At 51.6% G+C, this 26,090-nt stretch overlaps 1 protein-coding gene and 1 pseudogene across 3 annotated transcripts in view; both read left to right on the forward strand.

The window, feature by feature from the left end:
- The window catches only part of AGPAT3 (1-acylglycerol-3-phosphate O-acyltransferase 3), a 92,181-nt gene that overhangs the window by 28,317 nt on the left and 37,774 nt on the right, over positions 1-26,090 (forward strand). The window lies entirely within an intron of this gene.
- On the forward strand, positions 11,009-13,451 carry LOC102169428 (annotated as a pseudogene).

Genomic DNA, 26,090 nt, shown 5'->3' on the forward strand with positions numbered 1-26,090 from the left:
TTTGCATGAAATGTTCCCTTGGTATCTCTAGTTTTCTTAAAGAGATCTCTAGTCTTTCCCATTCTGTTGTTTTCCTCTATTTCTTTACATTGATCGCTGAGGAAGTCTTTCTTATCTCTTCTTGCTGTTCTTTGGAACTCTGCATTCAGATGCTTATATCTTTCCTTTTCTCCTTTGCTTTTCGCCTCTCTTCTTTTCACAGCTATTTGTAAGGCCTCCCCAGACAGCCATTTTGCTTTTTTGCATTTCTTTTCCCTGGGGATGGTCCTGATCCCTGTCTCCTGTACAATGTCATGAACTTCATTCCATAGTTCATCAGGCACTCTATCTATCAGATCTAGGCCCTTAAATCTATTTCTCACTTCCACTATATAATCATAAGGGATTTGATTTAGATCATACCTGAATGGTGTAGTGGTTTTCCCTACTTTCTTTAATATGAGTCTGAATTTGGTAATAAGGAGTTCATGATCTGAGCCACAGTCAGCTCCTGGTCTTGTTTTTGTTGACTGTATAGAGCTTCTCCATCTTTGGCTGCAAAGAATATAATCAATCTGATTTCAGTGTTGACCATCTGGTGATGTCCATGTGTAGAGTCTTCTCTTGTGTTGTTGGAAGAGGGTGTTTGCTATGACCAGTGCATTTTCTTGGCAAAAGTCTATTAGTCTTTGCCCTGCTTCATTCTGCATTCCAAGGCCAAATTTGCCTGTTACTCCAGGTGTTTCTTGACTTCCCACACCCAGGAGATAGTGAAGGACAAAGAAACCTGGTATGCCACAGTCTATGGGGTCGCAAAGAGCTGGGCACTGAAAAACAACAACAACATTTTCCAAAGCTGAAAAAAAATATAATGAGGAGAGAGAGAGATCATTTTATATATTCCTTGTTGTTTTGTTCAGTCACTAAGTTGTGTCTGACTCTTTGTGACCCCGTGGACTGCAGCACCCCAGGCTCCTGTGTCCTCTACTATCTCCTGGAGTTTGCTCAAACCCATGTCCACCGAGTCAGTGATGCAATCCAGCCATTTCATCCTCGGTTGGCCTTTTCTCCTCCTGCCCTCAATCTTTCCCAGCCTCAGGGTCTTTTCCAGTGAGTCAACTCTGCATCAGGTGGCCAAAGTATTGGAGCTTCCACATCAATCCTTCTAATGAATATTCATGGTTGATTTCCTTTAGGATTGACTGGTTTGATTTCCTTGCAGTACAGGGAACTGTCAAGAGTTTTCTCCAGCACCACAATTTGAATGTATCAATTCTTTAGTACTCAGCCTTCCTTATGATCCAACTCTCACATCCATACATGACTACTGGAAAACCATAACTTTGACTATATGGACTTTTGTTGGCAAAATGTCTCTGCTTTCTAATATGCTGTCTAGGTTTGTCATAGCTTTCCTTCCAAGGAGCAAGGGTCTTCTAATTTCATGGCTGCAGTGACTGTTCACAGAGATTTTGGAGCCCAAGAAAATAAAATGTTGTCACTGCTTCCGCTTTTTCCCCTTCTCTTTGCTATGAAGTGACGGGACTGGATGCCATGATCTCTGTTTTTTGAATGTTAGATTTTAAGCCAGTTTTTTTTTCACTCTCCTCTTTCACTTTCATTAAAAGGCTCTTTAGTTCCTTTTCACTTTCTGCCATTAGAATGGTATTATCTACACATCTAAAGTTATTTATATTTCCCCCAGCAATCTTGATTCCAGCTTGGGATTCATCCAGCGTAGCATTTCACATGATGAACTCTGCATAGAAGTTAGATAAGCAGGGTGACAACATACAGCCTTGATGTACTCCTTTCCCAATTTTGAACCAGTCCGTTGTAACATGTCTGGTTCTCAGTGTTGCTTCTTGGCCTGCATACAGGTTTCTCAGGAGGCAGGCAAAGGGAAGTCGCTCAGTTGCGTATGACTCTTCGTGACCCCATGGACTGTAGCCTGCCAGTCTTCTCCTGTGAAAATTTCCAGGCAAAAGTACTGGAGCAGGTTGCCATTTCCTTCTCCAGGGGCTCTTCCAGACCCAGGGATCGAACCCAAGTCGCCCGCATTGCAGGCAGACTCTTTACAGTCTGAGCCACCAGGGAAGCTCCTTTCCTTTAAAATTTTTCTACTGTTTGTTATGATCCACACAGCCAGAGGCTTTAGCACAATCAGTGAAGCAGAAGTAGATGTTTTTCTGGAATTCTCTTGCTTTTTCGATGAACCAGCAGATGTTGGCAATTTGATCTCTCGTTTCTCTGCCTTTTCTAAATCCAGCTTGAACATCTGGAAGTTCTTGTTTCTCATTCTGTTGAAGCCTGGCATGGAGAATTTTGAGTATTAGTTTGCTAGCATGTGAAATGAGCACAATTATATGGTAATTTGAACATTCTTTGGCATTGCCCTTCTTCAAGATTGGAATGAAAACTGACCTTTTCCAGTCCTGTAGCCACTGCTGAGTTTTCCAAATTTGCTGGCATATTGAGTGCAACACTTTCACAGCATCATCTTTTAGGATTTGAAATAGCTCAGCCGGAATTCCATCACCTCCACTAGCTTTGTTCGTAGTGTTGCTCCCTAAGGCCCACTTGACTTCGCACTTCAGGATGTCTGGCTCTAGGTGAATGATCACACCATCGTGGTTATTAGAGTCATTAAGACCTTTTTTGCATAGTTCCTCTGTGTATTTTTTGCCACCTCTCTTAACCTCTTCTGCTCCTATTAGGTCCTTACTGTTCCCGTCCTTTATCAGGCCCATCCTCACATGAAATGTTCCCTTGTTGCCTCCAGTTTTCTTGAAGAGATCTCTAGTCTTTCCCATTCTATTGTTTTCTTCTTTTAGGCATTGTTCATTGAAGAAGGCCGTTTTATCTCTCCTTGCTATTCTCTGGAACTCTGCGTTCAGTTGGGTATACCTTTTTCTTTCTCCTTTGCCTTTTGCTTCTCTTCTCTCCTCAGCTATTTGTAAATTTATATTACTACAATGTAGTAAATCTCTCAAGCATATGATGCAATAGGAGACCCCTGAAGTATCTGCAGATGGTGAAGGACAGGGAGGCCTGGTGTGCTGCTGTCCATGGAGTCGCAAAGAGCCAGACAGGACTAAGCAACTGGACTGAACTATCTGCCTCTGCATTCAGTTGGCTTTACTGTGCAGTGTGGTGGAGCTAGTGATGAAAACTCCACTTTACCAAGAATGTGCTTGGAAAACAGATGAGTCTGATCCCACGACAGGGTCTTAGGGTCCCCTGGGCTTCCCAGATCACTCCTGAGAACCGTTGGTTTAGACAAATTCCTTTTTTTCTGTGTTCATTCTCACATAGTAAATTCAGGGTCACACTTCCTTCATAAAAAGGCACTTGGAAATTTCCTTCCTTTCTTATGTTTGGAGAAGGTTAAATTATGTTAAGACAATCTGATCTTACAGGGTTGATAGAATTCTCTTGTGAGTCATCTGGGTTTGGTATCATTCATTAATTTTTAATTCTATAAAATTAGGTCTGCTCAGACTTTCTATCTTTCCTGTGGTCACTGTTTTTATAAAAAAAATTTTTTTCTCTTAGAAAATTCTCTATTTCACCCAAGTTTTCAAGTTTATTTGCATAGAGATGTACAATTATTTCCATGATTTTTAAAACAACTTTATTTTCTTTTGACGGTTTTTCTCTCATACTTTGTGTATTCTTTGTGTATTCTGCCTTTCCTTAGTTTATTTTTCTTGCTATAGGGAACTTACCTGTTTTATTGATTTTTTTCCAAAACCAGCTTTTAAGCTTTAGTCATTAATTAGAATACTTTCTTCCTAACTCATTTTTGCTTTTACTTTTATTAATTCCTTCAGTTACTTTTAAATTTTCTTCCAACTTTCTGAATTGGAGGCTTAACTCTCTTATTTTCCTGTTCTCATTTCTAAAGATTTAAAGTATTTAGTGTGATAAATTTTCCTGTAAGCACTGGTTTTGTTTTCATTGTGTTTTCTAGGAAATTTGCAGTTTGGGTCTCTACTTTTTTTTCCCTGGAGAGTAACTTGTCAGGGGAGAACACTGACATTTTGCGGCAAGGAAGCAGGCCTTTTCTGATTCCTGATTTTGTTACTCATTTCTAGGCAATATTGTTTGTATCTTACTTCCTGTTTCGGATTTGTTGAAAATTTCTTCATTGCTTAATTCATGGGCACTGTTTGTGAACGCTTCTGTGAGCAGCTGAGAGAAAGTGCGTCCTGTCTCATCAAGCACAGGCCTGGCTGCTTGTCCTCCAGCTGCACTTCAACAGGCGGCATCATCTGAGGTCTCTCTTAGTTCTGGACCACTGTTCTTTCCTGGATTCAGAGCAAAGTACTGACATCTCCTGTTACTAGGAGATGCCTTGATTTGTTTCTGTGGCATCCCCGTGATTTCTGCTTCCTGAAACATGAAGCTGCATTGCTTGGTGTGTAGCTCTAAACTTACATCTTCCTTGAGAATTTTAGTTTCTAGCATTATAAATAGTCCTGCTGTGTGTCATTTAATTTCACTTGCCTGACATTTTCTTCTCCAATATAAAAATTTTGGACCCTATTTTTTGAGCATTCCTTGTGTATATTTGTTCACTGTTTTCAGTCTTGCTGAACTGTTTTGGTTGAGCTATTCTTTTATACCTAGCAGAGCTGAATGTTTGAAAATTTTTATTTTATTTTTAATTGGAGAATAATTTCAATATTGTGTTAGTTTCTGCCATACATCAACATGAGTCAGCCATAGGTATATGTATGTCTCCTCCCTCTTGAGCCCTCCTCCCCATCCCACTCCTCTAAATTGTCACAGAGCACCAGATTTGGGTTCCCTGCTTCATACAGCAAGTTCCCACTGGCCACCTGCTTTACAAATGGTAATATGTAAGATTCAGTGCTCCTCACAAGCCCGTATGAAAGGGCTTCCCTTGTGTTCGTGTTGTTCATCCGTTTGTACTGACCTGATCCGTGTGTTTGGATTAATGCTGTCAGTATTCTGTGTATTTGGGGGATGAGTACGGATAGAATGGTACCCATACACAGACACACTCTGCTGTTCTCTGCTCTTGGCCTTTCTGGTATCTTGTTTTGTGTTTGGTGATGCTGACCCGACAGTCAGGAAAGTGTGCTTGGCCTTAGTGGTTACCTGGTATGAGCAGATTTACGTCAGATCCTGAGTCCCCCCCGCTTTCAGATAATGTCTGTTGTTTTTCTCCTAAGAGCAACAGTAAGAGGCCCTGTGGCCTCCCTCCCCGCGCCATTCCCTTCCCTGGCACCTGCTCCGGACAGCCCTGCACACCCGGGCCCCCCTCGGTGTACCTGCTGCTGCTCGTGGAGTGGAGTGATGGGGTCACCCGCTGCCACCACGCCTCCTCCACACCCTCCCCTGCCCTACCAGCTTGTTGAGCGCACAGCGTGTCTTGTCGGGTCAGCCTCCTGTGCTTGGACCCCTCTGTCCCCTGCAGCACATCAGAGCTCCTCGCTGGGCCTTCTGGTGGCCCAGGCGTGTCCTGCAGTCCTGTCACAGGCACAGGTATGGGCACAGAGCCACTTGTCCCCACGTGCCAACCCTCTCAGGGCTCCAGGACCTCTCGGCTCCAAGTCTGTGTCTCGACCTTAGTCTCTCAGGCCAGCGTTCTTCCTGTGGGTGTTTGTGTGTCTTTCTGTGGTACTGCGTCTTAGCTTTGCTTGTCTCCTGTGGTCTAGCATGCGACTGGACCTGTAGACTGCTGTGTATGCTTGTCACGATCACTGACGAGCTTGGACTTCCTGCTCGTAATCATCTCGTTACCATCCTTCTTTGCTTTCCCGCCTGCTCTTGAACTTAGCATGTTGAACGTGTTCACTCACTCCTCCCTGTGGTGCCCACCCTTCTGACCCTGGGATGCCTCAGACGGAGGCAGAGTGTATTCACGTCTCAAATAATGTGAAAACCTGAGGACCAGGGTTTGGGCACACGGTGTTTTCATGCCCTGCTCTCTGGGCACGGGCAGTACCGTGCAGGTGTTTGCCCTTGTGCTCTCTCAGAGTCCCTGCTGTGACCAGACAGGCTCTGGGCACCATCTGCAAATGAGGGACAGGGAGTCCCGAGGGTGACACTGGAGTGGGCAGCAGGGCACATGGGCCCCAGCTGTGGCGCTCCCCACCTGCTCCTCACTCCCCGCCTCTGGCCTTCCAGGACCGTCAGCTGGCCTTTTTATCTCCTTCCTTCTCTGCCATAGATGCTGACAGTTCTTATCGCAGTAGTTCTTAGCCCAGCGGGTGCTTAAGTCCATGCTGGTCACCAACCACAGCCACCACACTCCTGCCTCCCACACCCCCGAGCAAAGGGCCCTTCCTGGGGCAGCTCCTGCACTGGCTTGTGTGTGTGTGTCTTCCTCTGTGAGGGAGGGGCTCAGGGATGCTGGGGACACCAGGAACTTGGCTTTATCGGGGCAGTGAAGGACCTTGCAGGAGCTCCACTATTTGGCACCTTGACAGCTTGTTTTCAGTGGTTGGTTGTGCTTCTGTTTATCAGTAACCGGCCCCAGGTGCTTGGTTCTCTGAGTGAGTCTCCAGGGATCGTTTCCCGACCTCTGGAGTCTCAGGATGGGCCAGTGGGTGTCAGGGAAGGTGGGCACGTCGCACAGCCACAGTGCTGGGTGGATGTGGTGGGGAACGTCCCAGGAGCACGGGGCGGGGTGGGGGGGACATCTTGGGAGGTCAGCAGGAGGTGCAGGTGTGAGGATACCTCTGTGTCCTGATGCCACTCTCGTGAAGGTTTAATGAACACTTGGTGGGTCATTGTGAGAAAGTAGGCTTCTTTGTTTGGGGTGAAACCAGAATCCTCCCGCAGGACCTGGGTGTGAGGAGCTGAAGCCTGAGGAAGGAGGGAGCACTGGGGGCTGGGGCTGGCGGGCTGGGGGCCAGGGAGGACCGTCCGCATGTTTTCTCTCTGCTGCAGGTACTTTGTGTCATTCGCTCTGGAAAAATGCTGTAGCCAGCGACACGTGTTGTCTGTCTTAGAAGTCAGGTTGCTCATAAAGAACCTACCCCTCAGTGGTTGCGGAACAGGCCCTGGTCCGGGCTCCCGTGGCTGCTGGGAGGGTCTGCTGCTCTGTGGCTATGGGCCCTCGGTGTCCACTGGGGTTTGTCGGCTTGGGGAGGACCTGGCCACCATGACCGTGGACCTGTTCAGGCCCCCTCGGACGGGCCGTCCCAGCCAGAGGTCAGGCGCCCAGTGGGGAGGGTGAAGCACTGAGCCTGGAAACAGGTTCAGCTGAGATCTTATTCAACACTCGCTAACTGCAGGGAAGGGCCAGCCACGTCCCATGTGCTGCTTGGGTCGGGTGGGCGAGGTGCCTGCAGACCTCTGTTTGGTGAGGGCAGAGGCTCCTGGGGGCTCAGGGGCTCCTGGGCAGTCAGAGGCTCCTGGGGGAGGTGACACAGAAACATGAAACGTGCTAAAGACCCACAGTGGGACCCTCTGTCCTTTGCCAGTTCCTAGGGGCCCTTCCCGGCTTCCGGGCTGCATTCTGGTGGGCAGTGGTGGGATGGGGGCTGAGGCGACAGTAATAAACAGATGAACACCAAAATGCTGACAGGAGCCTGACTGGGGGTGTGGCAGGGTGGCAGGTGGGGTGGAGGATGCGGGAGAACAGACAGCCCCTCCCAGGGGGGCAGCAGCCCCTCCCAGGGGGGCAGCAGGAGTGGGCTGGAGGAGGGTCAGACAGATGGAGGGACAGCTGGGTGGACGCAGTGCAGCCAGTGGGGAGCAGGGGGGTGTGTGGACGGCAGGCCCAGCAGCCATGGGGTGGGGGTTTTGTTCTTGGTTCAGCGGGGCCCACAGCAGATGCCCAGCATGGTCATGGCCTTTGCTGGGCAGGGAGGCCCCAGCTGACTCAGGCTGGCGGGGACTCGAGTGAAGGTCGGGGAGGGTGGGCTGGGTGGCAGCACTGGGAGGAGAGCAGCTTGGCTTGCAGGGGGGTGAGTGCATGTGTGGCGCACATGCGTGTGGCACACACGTGTGTGTGTGGTGCACGTGTGGGTGGGTGTGGTTCACCCATGTGCATGTGCACATGTGTGGTACACACATGTGCGTGGGGTGCGTGGGGTGCGCATGTGCGTGTGGATGTGGGATGCACATGGTATAGACGTGTGGGATGTATCTGTGGGCGTGCGTGTGGTGCACATGTGTGTGTGGGGGAGGAGGGAGGGTGGGAGGCAGGCGTGCGGTGCGCCAGCCCCCACCCCCAGGTGCGAGCTGCGGGAGATGTGGGGAGGGCACAGTGCTGATCCTGCCTTGTGCTCCGAGCTGGAATGTGTGGGAACATGCCCGGTGCTGGGAGGGTGGCCCAGGGCAGTTGTGTTTCACCAGGATTGGGTTTGGCCTGGCAGGAGCCTCTTCTCTCAACCCTGTCTTCAGACACCATCTGTGACCCTGGTAGGGGGGGTCACAGGCTCTGGGGTCGGGGCATCGGGGGCGCCCGCACCAGCCATCCTCCTGCAGATGAGGAGCCGGAGGCTGAGTGTGCGTGTCTGCATGTGCACGCGTGTCTGCATGTGCACATGTGTCTGTGTATGCGGTAGCCTGTCCGAGGCTGACAGTTTATCTCCCTGGAGCTGCCCTTTTGGATTTGGGGTCTGTCTCAGACCCCACACTGCTACCTGGCAATGTGGGTTCAAGGGTGTCTGAGACATTGTTTTCTTGCATTTGACTTTTTAGAATCAAAAATCTATGCAACTGGTAGAACCTGTAAAGTGTCGCCCAGAGACTGTAGCTGGGGGCTCCTGTCCTTGGGAGTGGGGTTGCAGGGCGAAGGGTGGCCCTGGGGCTCCAGTGAGGGGATGTGGAGGCAGTTTCTTGGGTGACCAACCTCCAGCTGTGGATGGATCCCAGGCCTGGTTGGCATGATTGGGACCAGGGTGCTGTGCACCCAGCTGGGCCCTGGTGGGTGAGCTCGTCTGTTCCAACCACAAGCCTCTGCTCTCCTCCCTACACTGTGGGGACATCAGGACCCATGATGCAACTGTCCCCAAGAGGACTTGCTGTCATTGGGCATTTATGCTGTGAAAGGACAAGTGAGGCCAAGAGAACACGGGGGGAAGGGTAGGGTGCTCGGAAGGGTAGGGTTGAGAACCCGGTGCATGCTGGGCACGGCCTCCACAGCTCCCTGTTCCAGTGTCGACAGGATTGCAATGGGAGTGCAGAGCCGGAGCCACATTTATGAACCACTGGCGAGTCCTAAACCACTCAGGTTAATTTGTAACAGTTTCAAGATCTGCCCTTTAATCACCTTTGCCCCAGACTTCCACATCTGCTGAGAGCAGGTTCAGCCTCTGCGTAGTCTAAGAAATCGGCACAGGTCAGTGTTTCTCCTGTTAACAGTAAGACAGTCCATGGCAGGGGTGGTAGCTCCATGGAGCCACAGGGACTCTGGACTCTGACTCCTCAGTCCACAGCTTCTGTCCTCCCAGTGGTCTCAAGGAGGCTGCTCCCCCCCCTTGCCATTTCATCTTCATTCCAGGTAGGAAGGAAAAGTGCATATCTGGGCCGTTTCCTTTTAAAGGGCTCTCCCCAAGTTCCCCTCAGTGGCCTCCACCTCCCTCTTCCTGGCCAGACACGGGGTTCCCACTGGTCCCCTCTCCTTCCTGTCTGGGCCTGTGCCCGTGGACAGGATGTCTGTCCAGTTGGTACAGAAGCAGCTCCTTCTGCCACTTGGCAGGGTAGTCATTTTCCAGGAACTGTGTGTGTCCTTGACCCTTGGCCTGAATTTGGACTCTTTGTCCTCCCTCCTCACTGCTCTCCACGTGGGTGGCTCTTCACTGTGGACTTGCACTTCTCCTTTCAATGTGGGGGCTGGTCAAGTCCCAGCTTCCAGTCTCTGAAAATAAGAAAAAGAAGGAGGCAGCCACAGTCCCTGGCTCCTCTCCGCACTTGGGGCCAGGCCAGCAGCCATGGGCAGCAGCACACTCGCCCCTGGGCCCCGTGGCAGCCGCCCCAGGCCGCTCTCCTGGCTGCTTTTGCCTTCCTGGCTTGCACAGAGTCTGAGTCATGGGTGAAAAGCCCCCATCTCTGGCCACAGGCAGGAGGCAGGATCTTTTTTCCTATCTTCCTAGGAGCTCCTTCCTCGCCAACGGGGCGGGGCTGAGGGCAGGATAAAAGCCACCTCGTGGGACTTCAGGGCCTTTGGGACTTGTCCTGCAGGCTGGCGCCCAGAGCCTAGGTAAGGGTGGCTGGGAGCTGCTCCCCACAGGGCCTCCCTCCTTCCCTCTGGAAGAGGCCCCAAGACCTCCTGGGGAGAGGGGACGGGAGGTCAGGGCCATGCTCCTCAGGACTGCGAGTCTGCACCCTCTGTGGGCTCGCCTCTCCCTGAGCTCCAGCTGCAGGAGAGGGGGCTGGGTCAGTGGTCTGTCCAGGGACCCTTCCCTGCCTCTGCTGGCCTCCACTTTTGAGAACTTGCTCCTCTTTAACGTGCCAAAGTTTTCTGTGGTTTGTCTGTCCTCACCCTGAGCTTCAAAAGACAGGCAAGGACCAGGGACCCAGAGGTCTTGTGTTCACCCATCCTGTGCCCGCCTTCAGCGCACCACACTTGACCCTGCTTCCATCAGGCTGTCACGGCTGAGTGGTTCCTGGGTCTGTAGCGTCTGCCAGTCAGAGTGATCAGAAGCTTTCATCTGCCGCAAACATTACACACGGAACCGAACAGCAGAGCTGATGGTCCAACGTGCGATGCCTCAGACCCTGAAAACTAAGTATCCCTGGGAGGTAAAAACACACAGACTTCACAGACTTGGATGAGGGCACAGACGCCTCATTGCTGCCTTCTTAATATGACTGCCTGCTCAAATGCTGACATTCTGACTGCCCTGGGTTAAATAGAATACATCGCTAAAGTGAATTTCACCTTTCCCTTTTTAAATGCAGTTTAAGATCCCCCCAGGCTCAAGGTATCACCCTGTGCCAGCCTGCTGGGGTGCCGCCTCCCCGATTTGCCTGGGACGGACTCTGAGTCTGCAGGGGAGGGTGGGGTTGGAGTTGGGGGGGCGGTGACTGGCTGTCACTTCTGCCTTCGCTTTCTCTACAGCCATATCTTGGGGATTATGTCAGGTTAATATGCAAGGGCTGGAGGAAGGGTTCTGAAGGGTGAGGGTGTGTTCATGGCAGAATCAGAGGTGTGAAGCAGGCAGATGCCAGAGGGTGGGTCCCTGCCCAGCGGCTATGGTGTGGAGAGGATAAACCTGGACCAGTAAGTACTTAGGTGTGGTGGGTTTTGTGCTATGAAAGAAGAGAAAGTTGAGACAAGCATTCTGGGTGGTCTTGCTGGTGGCTGAGTTTCCCTGGAGCTGAAATTGGTGGGATGGACCAGGTAGAGGTGAGTGTTGGCCGGGGCATCTTGTTGTCCACCCCTGTGAACTCCCCCTGGCCTCAGCGCCCATGACTTCCTGATCTGGTTGTTTCAAGGAGTGGTGAGCTCTTCCAGGTACCCAGCCTCTCTAGGTGCCAGCCGTGGGAAGGGCCAAGGCTTGGGCTGTGGAGGTGCCCCTGGAGGCCAATACTCCCGGACGCACAAACAGCATGAGTCTGTGTCAAGGTCAGGGTCACTTGAGAAATCCAGCACTGAGCACGTGAAGTGTGCGTTTGGAGTCAGAGCTTTCTCCTGATGGAGCTGGTTCTGTGAGCCAGCTTGCAAAGTCTAGAAAACATGCACTGTGTCTGGGTGCCCAGGGCAGGACGAGACTGTAGCTCCCATCACGACGAGACAAGGCACTGTGAAGCGAGAACTGGTGTTCATTAGCGGCTTACGAGTGCAGTCCGTTTCCCCGCCTGGTGTGGAACCAGGGGAGGTCAAAGTGACAGCCGTGTCACTGATCTGTTGAACGTAACTTAGGTGTCCTACAAAGCTGGACTTCCTGATTCTAAGCCCCAGGCTTGCCCACCAGCAATGGGCGACTGCAGCCCCCCACTGTAGGGCAGGGCCACCCCAGGACACTCGGGCGGGCAGTCTGCAGGTCAGGGCGGGAAGGAGAGGCTGACACCAGACCACTAGTGCTCAGAAGACAAGGGGATGGGAGCGGCCGGAGGGCCTGGCATGTTCTCCCAGTGGTCAAAAAATGCAAGTTCAGCTCTTCCGCCGCCATTTTAAATCCATCTCCATACAACGCTCCGCTGCCCCCGCTGCTGCCGCGACTCCATCTGCGCGGCAGCACCTTCCGCCGACCACTCCGGCACTAGGGAAGACATGAGGGAGTGCAGCAACATAGAGGAATTCGCAGAGGGATCCAGGATCAAGGCGAGCAAGAACCAGCAGGATGACGGTAAAATGTTTATTGGAGGCTTGAGCTGGGATACAAGCAAGAAAGATCTAACTGAATATATGTCTCGATTTGGGGAAGTTGTGGACTGCACGGTTAAAACAGATCCTGTTATTGGAAGATCACAAGAAGTTGGATTTGTGCTTTTCAAGGACGCTGCTAGTGTTGATAAGGTTTTGGAACTGAAAGAACACAAACTGGGTGGCAAATTGATAGACCCTTAAAGGGCCAAAGCTTTAAACGGGAAGGAATCTCCCAAAAAGGTTTTCGTGGGTGGGTTGAGCCCAGATACTTCGGAGGAACAAATTAAAGAAAATTTTGGAGCCTTTGGAGAGATTGGAAATACGGAACTTCCTATGGATACAAAAACAAATGAAAGAAGAGGATTTTGCTTTTTTACACATACAGACGAGGAGCCAGTAAAGACATTGTTAGAAAGCAGATATCATCAGATTGGTTCTGGGAAGTGTGAAATCAAAGTTGCACAACCCAAAGAGGTATATAGACAGCAACGGCAACAACAAAAGGGAGGAAGAGGTGCTGCAGCTGGTGGGCGAGGTGGTGCTAGGGGGCGAGGCCGAGGTCAGGGCCAGAACTGGAACTAAGGATTTAATAACTATTATGATCAAGGATATGGAAATTACAATAGTGCCTATGGTGGTGATTGAAACTATAGTGGCTATGGCAGCTATGGTTATACTGCGTATAACTATGGACATGGACAGGGATATGAAGACTACAGTGGGCAACAGAGCACTTATGGCAAGGCATCCCGAGAGGGTGGCAATCACCGAAACAATTACCAGCCGTATTAAAGGGGACACTGCAGGAAACAGGAAGAGATTGCTCAAGTAGCCATCTTGCGGGAGGACATTGGAGATTGGTCTTCTGCTGATCTAAGATGATTATTTTGTAACAGACTTTCTAGTGTGCAAGACACAATTTGTGTCCACCTGTATATAGCCGCCAGTTAGTTTTCTTTGTTTTTACTTTGTCTTTTGCTCTCTGTGTTATGACTGTGTGGATTTGTGTTTATACAGACTTTATTTGTATGATTACATGTTAAACCTCAAATAAATGCTTCCTTATGTGACTGTTTTTCTGCGTCAGGTACTAAATAGCTCTGTAAAAGTGTAATTTTAAATCAGCAATAATTAATGCACAGTTTATTTTGTAGGGAGTCTTGCTCCATAGGAAGAGAGAGCTGGTCCTTTGTGAATAGCCAGCTACAGTGTCTTCTCTGTCCCCCTTGTTTGTTAGATGGATTCTGTGCTCTTAAGCCTTCATTTTCCTCTAACCGAGGCTTCCATCATAACCTTTAATGTTTCCTCTCTGCCTATCTGGAGACATTGTCATGAAAGTTTCTGTGGCATAGTTATACTGTTGTGATGAGTGGGAGCTTTCTAGTAGACCGTAAGTCTTTGGTTATATTTTGAAAAGTAAATTTTTAATGGGACAAAGCATGCTGGTAGCTCCTTTTATGAAGAAAATATTTTGCTTTATTCTTGTCTCCAGAAAGGCATTTTTTAATGGTTTGTTTTATTCAGTGGTCTGCTAGAAAGAGCTTTGACTGATCATAATATGATAACTTTGTTTTCTTGATTAAAAATGTCTAGATATACCCATTACAGGGTGGGGGGGGGCTAAAACTGTGTTATAGGAGCTACAGGTTAAGAATATCAGATATAGTTAGATTTTACACAACAATTTGGGCAAATAGGTATGAAGTTATTAAAAGTTTGAACAAAAGTTAGATTAAAAGATTTGAAGTAGTAGCTGAGTAAATTAATTGTATTCTCTTCCGTTGGTTTTATGTCACAGCAAGCACCAAACTGAACAAAATGTTTTCTCTTGGGGCATTGTTAGGAAGCTGTACTGGGTGTTAACTGTTAGATGGTGTGAGTTCTTAGAAGGCATGGTTAGTAGGTTTCAGTCATTTTTTTCCTGCGGTTAGTGCATGAGCTGAGTAGTTGAGCATATTCACATTCAGACATAAAAGAACAATGGAGAAGGAGAGCCCTTGATTCTTATGTAAATGCAAGTCTTAAGTGTGACCAAGTCATGTCATTACAACAGATCTTCCTGGTGCATTAAAAAGAAAACCTTTTCTCTCTAGATTTGGGCGGATATCCTAGATAAGTTCAGGTTTTGAATTTTACATTCAGTGTAGTTAACTGAGTTTAATGTTTTCGGTCTTGTTGCTTTGGTTTCGTGTTCGCCATTAGGACTGGCATACATGTTTGCTTGTGGAATAGTTCGCCTCACCTTCAACCAAGTGTAAATTTTTTTATGCTAATGAACCTGCCCCTTGTTTTCTTTGGTGCCTGCAACTTTCTTTATTCCAGTGATGTTTGTACTTGATGGGCTATCAAGTTATAATGCTTTTGGCCTTGTTTTGCTCCTGTTTTGCTATTTGATCTTAAACCTAAGCCGAGTGCCAGTGTTGGCTATTGCAAGGGCTTGTTTATTCTTTCAACATGCAACCTTAGGGGACAGAAAGGAGATTTTCATTTTAAGTTATGTTGTCAAGTCAGTAGATGCAGTGTCTTTAGGCAGTAAATCTTGTAAGTTCAAGTATATGATTAGGTGACAATTTGACATTGAGATTGTTGTCCTTTCCCTGATCAAAAATGAATAAAAGCTTTTTTTAAACAAACAAACAAAAAATGCAGGTTCAACTGCACAGGGCCCCAGAGCCTGACCATTAGATCAGCAGACACCAGGGTGGCCCCACAGTTAGGGGCATCCAGGTGGGAACCAGAGGGCTCCTATATGAGCCCCAGAAACTGGGGAGGGGGTAGTTAGCTTTATGTGTGTGCCCATCGGCGAAGACGTCTTTTGATCACAGATGGGCAGGAAGGTCCCCAAGAGAAGGCCCCTAGTAGCCTGGCATCCCAGGAAGCAGGCAGGGACGAGGCTGCTCATCAGTGTCCCTCTACCTGCTATGCCCCTAGGTGGTGGCGGGGACGATTCATCCACAGCCTGGAGGCTAACACATGGTGTGGTGCAGAAGGTGGGGTCACGCCCTCGGAACTGTGGAAGCCTGTCCTTTCCCAGGAGGAGCCAGGCCGGTCTGGCTGTGTTCACACGCCCCCGGTGAAGGTGATGTTCACACGCCCCCAGTGAAGGATGAGGCTCCACTGTTGCCACACTTGGTTGGCCGGTGAGAGTCAGGCCGGCAGGGGGGATGCAGGCCAGCTTGCCATCATACCGTCAACCGCAGGGCTCCAGGACAAGGGCAGTAAACTGAGCCTGGGACAGCCTGCGGGACTTAAACAGGAGCGGATTCGGGCCAGAGATAGGCAGGTGCCCCAGCAGCGGGGTGCCTCAGGCTCTCCATCCGCCAGCGCTGGGGAGAGAGCTGAGAGTCACAGGACTGCACGGACGTCCTGGACACACTGGCAACTGAGCGAGTGTGGGCCGGGCTCTGTGGCCAGTGTGACCACAGCCCGCGGGGACACCCAGTCTCACCGAGGGCCCACATCTCACAGAGACCAGGTTGTGAGTGCACAGAAATGTGTTCGAAGGCAGTTTCTCTTGTCCCATTAAACACCCCCTTGGAAGGCACGTGTCAAGTGATTAAAGCACTGTCCGCAACTGGGCTGAGTAGGAACTGCTGCAGCTTTTTTGAGGACTAAGATGGCAGTACCTTTTAAAATATAAACTCTGTTTACGCTTTGACCAGCCTTTTTTTCTGGGGACTCTATCTAACCAAAATATTCAACAAGGGCTCCAGGATCTGCATAAGGAGGCTCAGTGTAGCATCGCTGGTAAAGGAGAGACGTCGGAGGTGACCCAAGTGTCCTCAGGAGGAGAAGGGTGACGTGGTTACCGCATCTGTACAATGAAATACCCTGCAGCTGACTTTACCAGACTGAACGCAGTGATGCTGACGCCAGCAGTACTAGGCCCGGGGCTCCCCACCCCCACCCCACCCCCGCCACCTCCCCAGTCGAAGTGCTTTGCACTTTTCACCCTTGAAACCTGGTGACTTAGGAACTGCCATCCCCACTGTATAGATGAAGACACGGAGGCCCAGGGAGGCACGTGCACGTCTCAGGGGCACGCAGTGCAGTGGTGACAAGACTAGGCCTGAACCCAGATGGTGCTGTTTGCAGCCTCCGCTGCTTTTGAAGAAGAGGAGAGGTTTGTACTGACCCGAGAGTCTCCTGCTACCATGCTCAGGCCACCCAGGCTGCTGCCACAGACTCCCCGAGCCTGGGGGCGGACACAAGCAGGCCTTCATATCTCGCAGTTCTAGAGGCTGGAAGTTCCAGATCACGGTGCCGGCAGGTTCGGTGTCTGGTGAGAACCCACTTCCTGGTTCCCTCCCCACTGGGTTTCCAGCCCCTGGTGCTGCCTGGGGAGGTGGGAGGTCCAGGTCCAACCTGGCACCCTCCTCCTCTTCCTATGGGACCCTGCCCTGCCCCGGGGTGGACACCCTGCCTCGAGGAGCAGTGCCTCTGTGCGGTGCTATCGCGTGCTTGCTCTGCTCTCGCTCAGCACACCCAGGGGTGAGCAAGCCCTGCCCAGCTGCTGCCCTGAATGGATGCAAACTATTCGGTCACCTGGGCAGGCCCTTGGTGTAGACACCTGACTTCTTCCTGTGCTCCGACATCCGTAAGTATCACAGGAAGAGCCTTGATGCTCATGGCCTCGTGGCTTTCACAGCCTCCCATGTCTGTTTTCTTGCATCAGGAGATCACGAAGACCAAAGTGAGGGGCGTGTACATGCCCGCCTGGGAATGGCTGCGGTGTACATGTGGCAGCCACTTAGCTGAAGGTTAGAAATGTTAACAGTGGGTTTTAGTTGAAATGGTTAGGAACAAAGCAAGCTGACTCATATGAGTTTTTAAAAATCATGATAATTGTTCAAACAGATTTCATGATTGAGACTATATTTTGTTTAAAAATCGCCTTCATCCTAGGAGCTCTCTTTCTGGGTGAGTGTCCAGTGGGTGGTACTAGTTCCTGGAAACCAAGAGATTCACTAAGACGGGTGTGCACGTGTGTTTCAACTCCATGCAGAATACTGGGCTGCTTAAAGTTCTTCTAATGAACTGAAGTTGTCCACATGCCAGTTTCCTTTTATCCTGTGCTGTCATCTTGCTTCAAGGACCAACAGGTAGTTTTACAGGTGCTTCCGAGCACTGGACTCTTAAGTGCTTCTTGAAGGCCTGACTAATAGTCCCCCTCAAAAATAAGTGTGTTCTCATTGTCTGAATGCCCGAGGTGGCCAGGGACTGCCAGAGAGCCTGGTCCCAAGTCTTTGGAAGGCTTTGCAGGTGGATCCCATGTTATCCCGGGCTACCTACTGTGCTTGCCCCTCTGCCCGTGTTCACCCGATCAGCCTGTATAGACAACCGCTGGGTCACCGCCACTGTGCAGACGGCGCTGGTGGAGGTCCCGGGAGGCAGGCGGTAGGCGTCCCAGGCTCCTCCGAGGCCCTGGAGACTTGGCCATGGGTTTTCCTGGGCTTGTGCCTCAGGCTGTTTGCTCATGTTTGGTTTGCATAGTAACTTGTGTTCTCCAAGGTCCCTGTGTGGTTTGGAAGGACGTTGTGTCAGCTGGTCCCCGAGAGCGCTGGCCTCCTTCCTGGGGCCTCCGCCACCGCCGGCTTGTTTACCCGGGAGCTTTTCATGTGTGGGGGTTATTTTTGTTATTTACTTATTTATTCACGTATTTAAAGCTGCGGGAGGGCGGATCAGGTTGAAGAGTGAAACACAAAATCTCCAGGTGTGCGGGTGGGAGGTGGCCTGCCACTGGTGCCACCCTGTGGGTGCGAGGCTGGTTCCCAGCAGAACGTGGCCCTGGGCCCTCCGGGCACGCAGACCGGAGCTGGTGAGAGCATCCTCTCTGGGGATGCTGGGGCTGCAGACGCCACCCCTCCCTGCTTCCTCCAGGACCTGTGGAGAAGGCCCCAGAAACTCACGCCCTTTCCAGTTTCGTGCTGCAGGAAAGCACCAGGAGCTCCGTGTCTAAGCGGTCAGCGGGGAGGTCGCCCTGGGTGGGGAATGAGGTGCAGGTTTAGGGCACCCTGTGAGGAGGGGAGCCCAGAGAGGCCTTCGGGGCCGGGGAGTCGTGGGTGAGCACTTCTGGCAACGCGTCCCTTGTTGAGGGTGCTCCCCTAGCTCTGGTGCTGAGCTCACTGGATAAACAGGCTGCTGTTTATAAACAGCCAGGCCTCCCCAGCGGACGGGCAGCCTCTCCTCAACCCGTTAACCCAATAAATGCAGCCACTCGGTGAGCAAGAGGCCCTCCTGGGGCAGAGGTGTCTGGATAGCTGAGAACTGGAGGCGGGCCAGAGAACCCGGAGCGCCTCTCCTCCGAGGCCAACGCCTGTTGTTGCCCACTGCCCTGAGCGCAGGGCACCAGGGTTGACAGTGTCTTTGGGGAACCAGGGTAGAGGGTGATGGGCAGAGATTTCATAAATGTCTGAGGCATGGAGCTGTGTGGACCAGCTCCAGGACACCCGGCCCCTGGGGACTGCTGGACAGGACAAGCTCAACTCCTCTCTGGGCATCTGGAGTACAGCCAGCAGCTGGGGACAGCGACTGGCTCAGAGGCTGTGTTAGCCAAACTGATTTCCAATCCTGGCTCTGCCAGTAACATGGAGCCCTGGGACAGTGTTCTGTGGAGTCGGCAGCAGCATGCTGGTCCTTCAGTAATACCTGTATAGGGCCCAGCACTTAGCATGACCCCCCGCCACCGTGTGTCTCCGTGTGTCCACTTCCCGCTTGACTCTTGGCTCCTGGTTTCCAGGGTGGAAGCCCATGGGCTTGTGGATGCCAGGGAAGGGGCCCAACTCTCGCGAGGGCTCTGTCTCACCTCCTGCCTCGTGGGCCCTGCGGCCATCCTTGTGGGCCCTGTAGCCATCCTCGGGGGACGCTGCCAGACCCCAGGTGTTCAGAGACACCACCCCCCGCCTCAGCTGCCCACCCACCCTCCGAGCTTGGCTCCAGCCCTGTGACTGCGGCAGGAGGCTGGGGACAGCACAGGACTTGGGAGTGTCTCCAAGGCCTGGAGTCGAAGGTGACCCTTAGGATGCTGGCAGTGGTGATTTGGGGGCCATGGCCTGATTTGTGCTTCAGACGCATGGTTAGTTCTGGCTGCGCGTGGAGAGGCCTGGGGAGCCTTTCTGGAGCAGGGCAGAACCAATTGAGGCTCAGAAGGTCCTGACAAATAGCTTTTTAATTGAGAACAGGCTTTAGAGCAAAGGTCAAATCCAGGTGCTACTGGTCAAGGGTCAAGGCAGGGCTGTCTGCGCCCTTCCTGGAGGTCTGAGGGAGACCTCAGCTCAGTGATGGGTCACAATCACACAAGCAGATGCACGGAGGGCCCTGCCAGATGCTGGGGGCTTGCTCTGTGGCCATAGGTCAGTGCACAGCTCTGGGGGCGGCGCTGGGTCATTCCTCATCAGGTGGGCAGAGGCTGTGTCCTCTCCTGAGGCTCCAAGTGTCTCCCGAGGAGCCAGCCTCCCAGGTCAGCAGTTCCTCTGCCTTGGTGGGGATTAAGGGCTGGAAAGCCTTAGCCAGTGGGGATGGTGCTGAGCAAAGCTTGCAGCCCCGCCCATGTGCTCAGCGGACAAGTGATGACCGCTTTCTCCCCTGAAGCTCCTTAGGCCAGGAGCCCAGGGCTGGTCTGGCAGAACCATGCAGTTAGAAGGAGCCATACAGTAGCCCGTCCAGAGGCCTAGGACAGCCACCTTGGTTCACCACGGGGCCGTCCACACCCCAAAGCCTCACGGTGGCGCTCGGACCGATCAGGCTTCTCCAGCTGTGTATTTACCAAGCAGGACACAGGGCTGCGAGGGGGCCAGACAGGCAGCCAGAGCGGCTGGGACAACGGCTGGTTCAGGAGATGGTCTTTTATGCTGAGTGCCGCAAAGATGTGGAAAGCGATGACTGTCCTTCCATCCCAACACAGCGTGAAGAGCCCTCTGGAAACCTCTCTTCCGTGTCTCGTGCGCCTCTGTCTATGCAGGCCCTGTGTCGCAGGGCCACCTCTGTCCTTGGGTCAGCCTGTCTCACCTTGGCCGCTTGCAACAGGTTCAGACGTCTCAGGCTGGGGAGGTGTCAGCATCAGAAGACAGGCCCCCACATTTGCTTGTTCAGGGGTCAGGTTCATTCTGCACCCCTCCCAAGGATAAGAGGGGCATCTTCCCTCATGGTTCTTTACGGGGACCTGTGCCCACAGCGGCGCTGGAGCAGCCATGCCCACCCAGCACCCGGGCTTGACACTGAGCGGTGCGTGTGGTCTCTGGGCCCTGCCTGGAGTTCAGGACTCGGCCCCACACAGAGGACATCAGCCCGAGGGCCAAGCCTGACCAGTTAGCTTACCGCACTACCTGCCCCAGGCTGAGTAGGGTTGGGGCTGTTGTGCCATTGGGGTTCCTGCATGTGCCCTCCATCCACAGTCCAGATGGGGGGCTAGATGGGGACCGCTGACCTGTCTCCTGGCTGAGCCCCGTGACACCACCTGCTTACCGTGGCTCCAGGTTGCAAGCCGCTTACTGGATTAGTGGGCGCCCACAAACCCCTGCGGTGGCCAAGGAGAGGCCCGAGTTTTCCATGCAGCTCCAGTTTGTCTCTGAGTTGGCCGCTGAGACCTGCAGGCTGTTGTGGACGGCGGGACCCAGAAGCTGGGTCTTTGCTGGGCAAATGGTCCCGGTGGCCACAGCCCGACAGAGCCCAGCAGAGCGGTCCTGGCCGTGATCCCTCCAGTTAACCTCGGGTCGGAGGCTGACCCACTCCGGCTGCCAGGCTCCTCTCACCAACTCTCAAGAAGGACCTGAAGATGCTGGCCAGCTACTCGGCCTGCCTGTTCTGGGGCGTCTGCACCGCCCTGCTGGCCGTGGCTCTGGCCTACTACTTCTACTGGTGAGCATGGCTGATGCCCGGGCTGGGCTGTCAGGGCGGGGGACGGGGGGCCACACTTACTTCTGCTTTCGTTGTGGCTCTGCACGCTCTGTTCTCCAGACTGACAAGCGGTCCCTCGCGGCAAACAAAGGGAAGCAAGTCGGCAGAGTGTCTCCCTGAGGTGGGAGCTATGCACACGTGGTCTGTAAATTCAGTGGGAAAACCATGGTTTCCATCAAAGGGATGCCACTTGTTGCAGGCATAAATGTTGAGCTGATTTATGGCAGATCACCTACACCCTGGGCACAGCTGCAATGGGCGTGCCCACCAGTTCTTGTGGTGAACACAGGGAGGTTCTGGGTGCCCCCTTCCAGTCTGGCCCCTCACAAGGCTGGGGGCCTGGGAGCTGCAAGCCCCGTTTCCGTCTGTAGAGACAGGACACACTGATGTCCCGTCCCTCCAGGTGACAACCTCATAGTACACAGGGCTGATGGTAATGGCACCTCCGTGGGGGAGCAACCCATACAGGACAGCACTCGCCTGATGGTGGGAGCTGTCAGGGCGACTGTGCGGAAGGCCAGACCCTAGATCCAGAGCTAACTTTACGTGCTAGGTCTGAGAATGGGGTAACACCCCATGAAGAGTTGTTGCCCCTCTGAAGGTTCCATCCCGGGTTGGTTTCCTCAGGACACCCGTAGTCTGGTTTGGAATTGAGTTTCCTGGTCTGGAAGGTCTCTTTTCTGTAGATCCGATTAGTGCTGCTTCTGTTTCTGAGGAGGAGAAGGGGCCTGGCCTGCGGCCAGGTAGGCGTGACCCCAGCCCTCCCCTCCCAAACTTAGGGTGAATTCATGTGTGGAAGTGTTTGCACTCAGAGCCTCTACAGACAGGGCTGGTGCTGTTTACAGGTGAGGATTACAGGGAACCAAAAGATAAACACATTAGTGTGGGGAGGAATTAACCCTAATTCCTCATTAGACTTGTGTCCCTTATTAAATGGGTTTCTGGCCTCTTTGAGGGTGAGTGGCAGCAGTCGCTGGTCTGGAGTGGCCCCCGTAGGAGCAGCGGCCACCTACTTTATCACAGACTCTGGGACACTTGAGGGTGAAGAACCACAGCATAGGCGTGCAGTACCACTGCCCAGGGAGCCTCTGCGTGGGCCGTCCTCCTGCCCCAGGGGTGGCGGTGGGGGTGTCTGTCACCCCATGGTGGTCAATGGTGAGTCCAGGTAGGGCCGGGGCAGCCAATGCGGGCTCCGAGGCTGCAGGCCTGCTGGGCATGGGACTGGGCTGGGGGTGGGGGTTGGTGGCCACCCTGGTCAGGGGCTGCATGGGCAGGGGAGGAGCGGGCTGCCTTCTAGTCTGGTTTGTCCTCCGACCTGCCCTCCTCTGACGCTTCTCCTGGCCACCAAAACGTCACTTGATCCGTAAACAGGCAGAGACACTGTTCCAGGAACATTCCTGAAGCAGCAGTGATCTGACCAAAGAGTCTGACAGCCCCCAGCGAGTCCCTGAGGCTCAGAACTGGGAAGGATGTCAAGGTTTTCCTTCTCTGGGTCTGCGGAACTGCCCTCCCTGGTCAGTACTGGACGGAGCACTGCCTTTTCTCTGGCTGTTCTCCCCAGTGACCCTGCGTCCTGCACCAGGTGGGCACTGGCTCAAGCCCCCTGCAGAAGGGGGACTGGGGCCCACAGCTCACTGTTCAGACAGACACAGCTCAGCTCTGTGTCAGAGGGTGTTGGGGAGGGGGTCCCGCTCAGCGAGAGGGCGCTGCATCTTTGTGGGTGGGTGTGATCTCCAAGGACAGGGTGGTGGCCTCCGTGCTCACCTCGGGCCTCTCCTGGGAACAGCATAGGGAGTCCAGAGGGAGGCCCTGCCCCTGGCGGGACCCAGGTGGTGCAGTCACAGCGGCCCTGCCGCATCCCAGCGCCCAGGACGGAGGCCTCGCCTCATCTCATCCTCTCCATGGGCTGGGGCTCTGGTCGTAGCCTCATCCTCTCCATGGGCTGGGGCTCTGGTCGTAGCGGGCTCTGACTCGAGCTGGGTGTGAGCCTATCACTGACAAGGGCGCTGGATGGGGCCAGCAGGGTCTCGGGCAGAAGGGGCCCCCACCCCGCGAGGGGGCCCCTTTATGACGGGCGTATGGTCTGGCAGCACAGCGCTGTCATGGGAAGCGCTACCTGGGACCTCTGACTGGGGAGTGAGGTGGGGGACAGTCGCCATGTCTGGGCTCTGTGGCCGGGATGGAGCCTGCTTTTCTCAGGAAGCCTTGCTTCAGACCCAGGGGGAAGATCCCAGGACCCCACTACAATGTATAAGAAAATGCTGGGTCAGCCAGGTGAAACCATTTAGACTGTGTCCCACTGCCCAGGAGTGGGTCACGCAGGGGACACCGCGGGAACAGGGAGGTTCTGGTGGAGGCAGAGGCAGGGGCAACCTCGTCTTCAGAGGAAAATAGGAAACTGTGTTGCCCTTCTCTCATATTGAAAATATTTCGTGAGTTCCTTGACCTTACTGCGAAAACTGTTTGATCCATCAGCTCAGGAATTTTCCTCATTGTTAAAGAAAAAATTCCTGCCACTGAGAAACACCCTAAGAGGAGAAAGACATTTTAGCATCTCGTGTATAGCATATTCAGACTCACAGTGGTTGCCCTGGCGGAAATCTCACTTTCTGTGCTCAGTCCCACAATCCCACTGGTCCTGTCTGGACAAGTGTAGTTGGAAGCCTCCTAAACCTGGCTTGGTGGTAAGTTTCCCTCCTTGCCATCTTAGTTGAAGTGTGGTTATCGCTCTGGGGTTTTGGGGTGTTTCAGAGAGGAAAAACGCTAGCACCAAAAACCTTGTTTGAGCTTATAACAGAAGTTGTTTTTCATGTTGGTGATTTATAACCAAGTCAAATAATCAGATTCCAACGATACTCTTTGAAATGAAATGTGTAAATAATAATTAAAACCCCACTAATGTAGAGTGAAAAGACCCTGATGCAGAGAAAGATTGAAGGCACAAGGAGAAGTAACTGGCCAGACCGTTTCTTCCCTGCCCAGCTCCTCAGAGTGCATATCAGTTACCTTCCAGAGGGAGTGGGGCACACAGACTTTCCCAAAGTAATGTGACAGTGAGACCCTGTTGTACAAGCCATTTCTTCGGATTAGCAGTTGAAGTATGCGGTTTTACAAATGCTCAAAATGATTCAAATACCTGCCGTTTGTAGGGAAAATAGCACCTTTGTTTGCTCACCTGGGAACCTGAATACCCTTTAAAACTTGGCTTACAAAGGATCTTTCGGATCTCAGCTATTTATAAGCATGAGAGGGACCCTTCTCAACCCTCAGAGACACCATATGCTACTGGGCTAAAGGTTGCCTTATTCTCATCTTCAGACCAGAAACTGACATTCAAAATGACCACGTCATGTGCCAAGGCCACAGACAGGGGAGACAGGGGGCAAGAGTCCAGTGTCAGGAGCCCCTGGCCCAGAACACTGGCCACCAGCACAGGCTCCTCCTTTTTGGTGGAGAAACCTCAGCAGGTGTGTGGGGTCCTGGGTGCTGAGGGTGGACACTGAGACACTGATGGGATTGAAACTTTCTTCAGGTCCTTTTTGCCTGACAAAGTGCCAAGAGGATCTGTTTTTCATCTTTAAAGATGTTATCATTTCATTATTGTTCAGTCATTCAGTCGTATCCAACCCTTTTCGACCCCAATAGTCAATGTTAATTTAGGCACTGAGATTTCTTTACTTTTTTATGATGATAAGAATAGCAGTGTACACTGGTTTAAAAGAAATCAAGCAGCAGAAATGACTGAAAGGACGGGTGGTTCTCCAGCTGCCTCCCGGCAGCTCTGCTGCTCAGAAGAGGAGCCTCGAGACTGAGTCCTGGGGCTTACTCCACAGTCTGCGTGTGCCTGTTTCTTCACTGAAATGTCATTCAGTGCTCCGGCAGGTTTCCACTGAGTACCCACCGTGTCCCAGGTGCTGTTCGAGACTTCTGCTTCTCAGTATGTAAGACAGATCACGCCCCACTCTCAACAGCGGGACCTGTCCAGTCCTCGCTACGAGTGATGAGGGATTTAGTCAGCTTACACGCCTCCTGTCTTCCGTCCATTGCTGTCACTAAGTTTTGTTAGCTATACTGTTATTTTTTAGTTATTTTACTGTTCCCTTAAAACTTTAATATACTCAACTTACCACTTTGTACTCAACTTACCACTTTTTGTTGGATCAACTTAGAAATCTCTTGACCTCCATTATGTACAAAATTTGGGTTTAGGATGTTCATATTCTATTGAATAATTGCAATTAAATTCTCCATGTTTCTTTTATGGGTTGATTATAAATATTAAAGGTCCAGAAATAGAATTCACAGTAAGATTTTAAAACGTTTTTTGTTCCTGCAAGTGCCACAAAGGAGAAACTAGAAATCTAAGCCATTAAGTCTTTGCTGCTTGGAGGAGGAAGTTTTAGGTACCTCATGAAGTGATTGTGGGAAATCATGCCCCCTGTTAATTTGATTTACATTTGGATAACAGTTGCCTTGCACAGCATTTTTTATTACTTGAAAATCTTAATTGCTGTTTTTTTTTTTTTGAGAAAAGAAACATTCCTTCTTCAATACCCAAAACTTCCAGCTCCTTAATTATATTCTTTGTTGAATAAATTCTATTTTCTTCTCAAAAGATTTCCTATGTTAATTTTGACCAATTTCTTTCCAGGCCATCTATAAAGGTGTTATCATGGCATTTCTTTTCATTGCGTAACTGGTCTGTTTTTTCTTTTTCTTAAAAAAAGGAATCTTCATTAGATTCCTTCTTGTTTTGCCGGACTACATCTTCAAGTAGTCTTTTCACAAAGGATGAGTAGAAGTTAAGTTTTCTGAAATCTTGCCTATCATGAGGTTACCATAATCTTTGTCTTCATTCTTTGTATGAGTCAGCATCCCACTAGAAAACAAAGGTGTGAAGCCAGGATTAGTAAAGGGG

Source organism: Capra hircus, chromosome 1, assembly GCF_001704415.2.
Source record: "Capra hircus breed San Clemente chromosome 1, ASM170441v1, whole genome shotgun sequence".
Lineage (NCBI taxonomy): Eukaryota > Metazoa > Chordata > Mammalia > Artiodactyla > Bovidae > Capra > Capra hircus.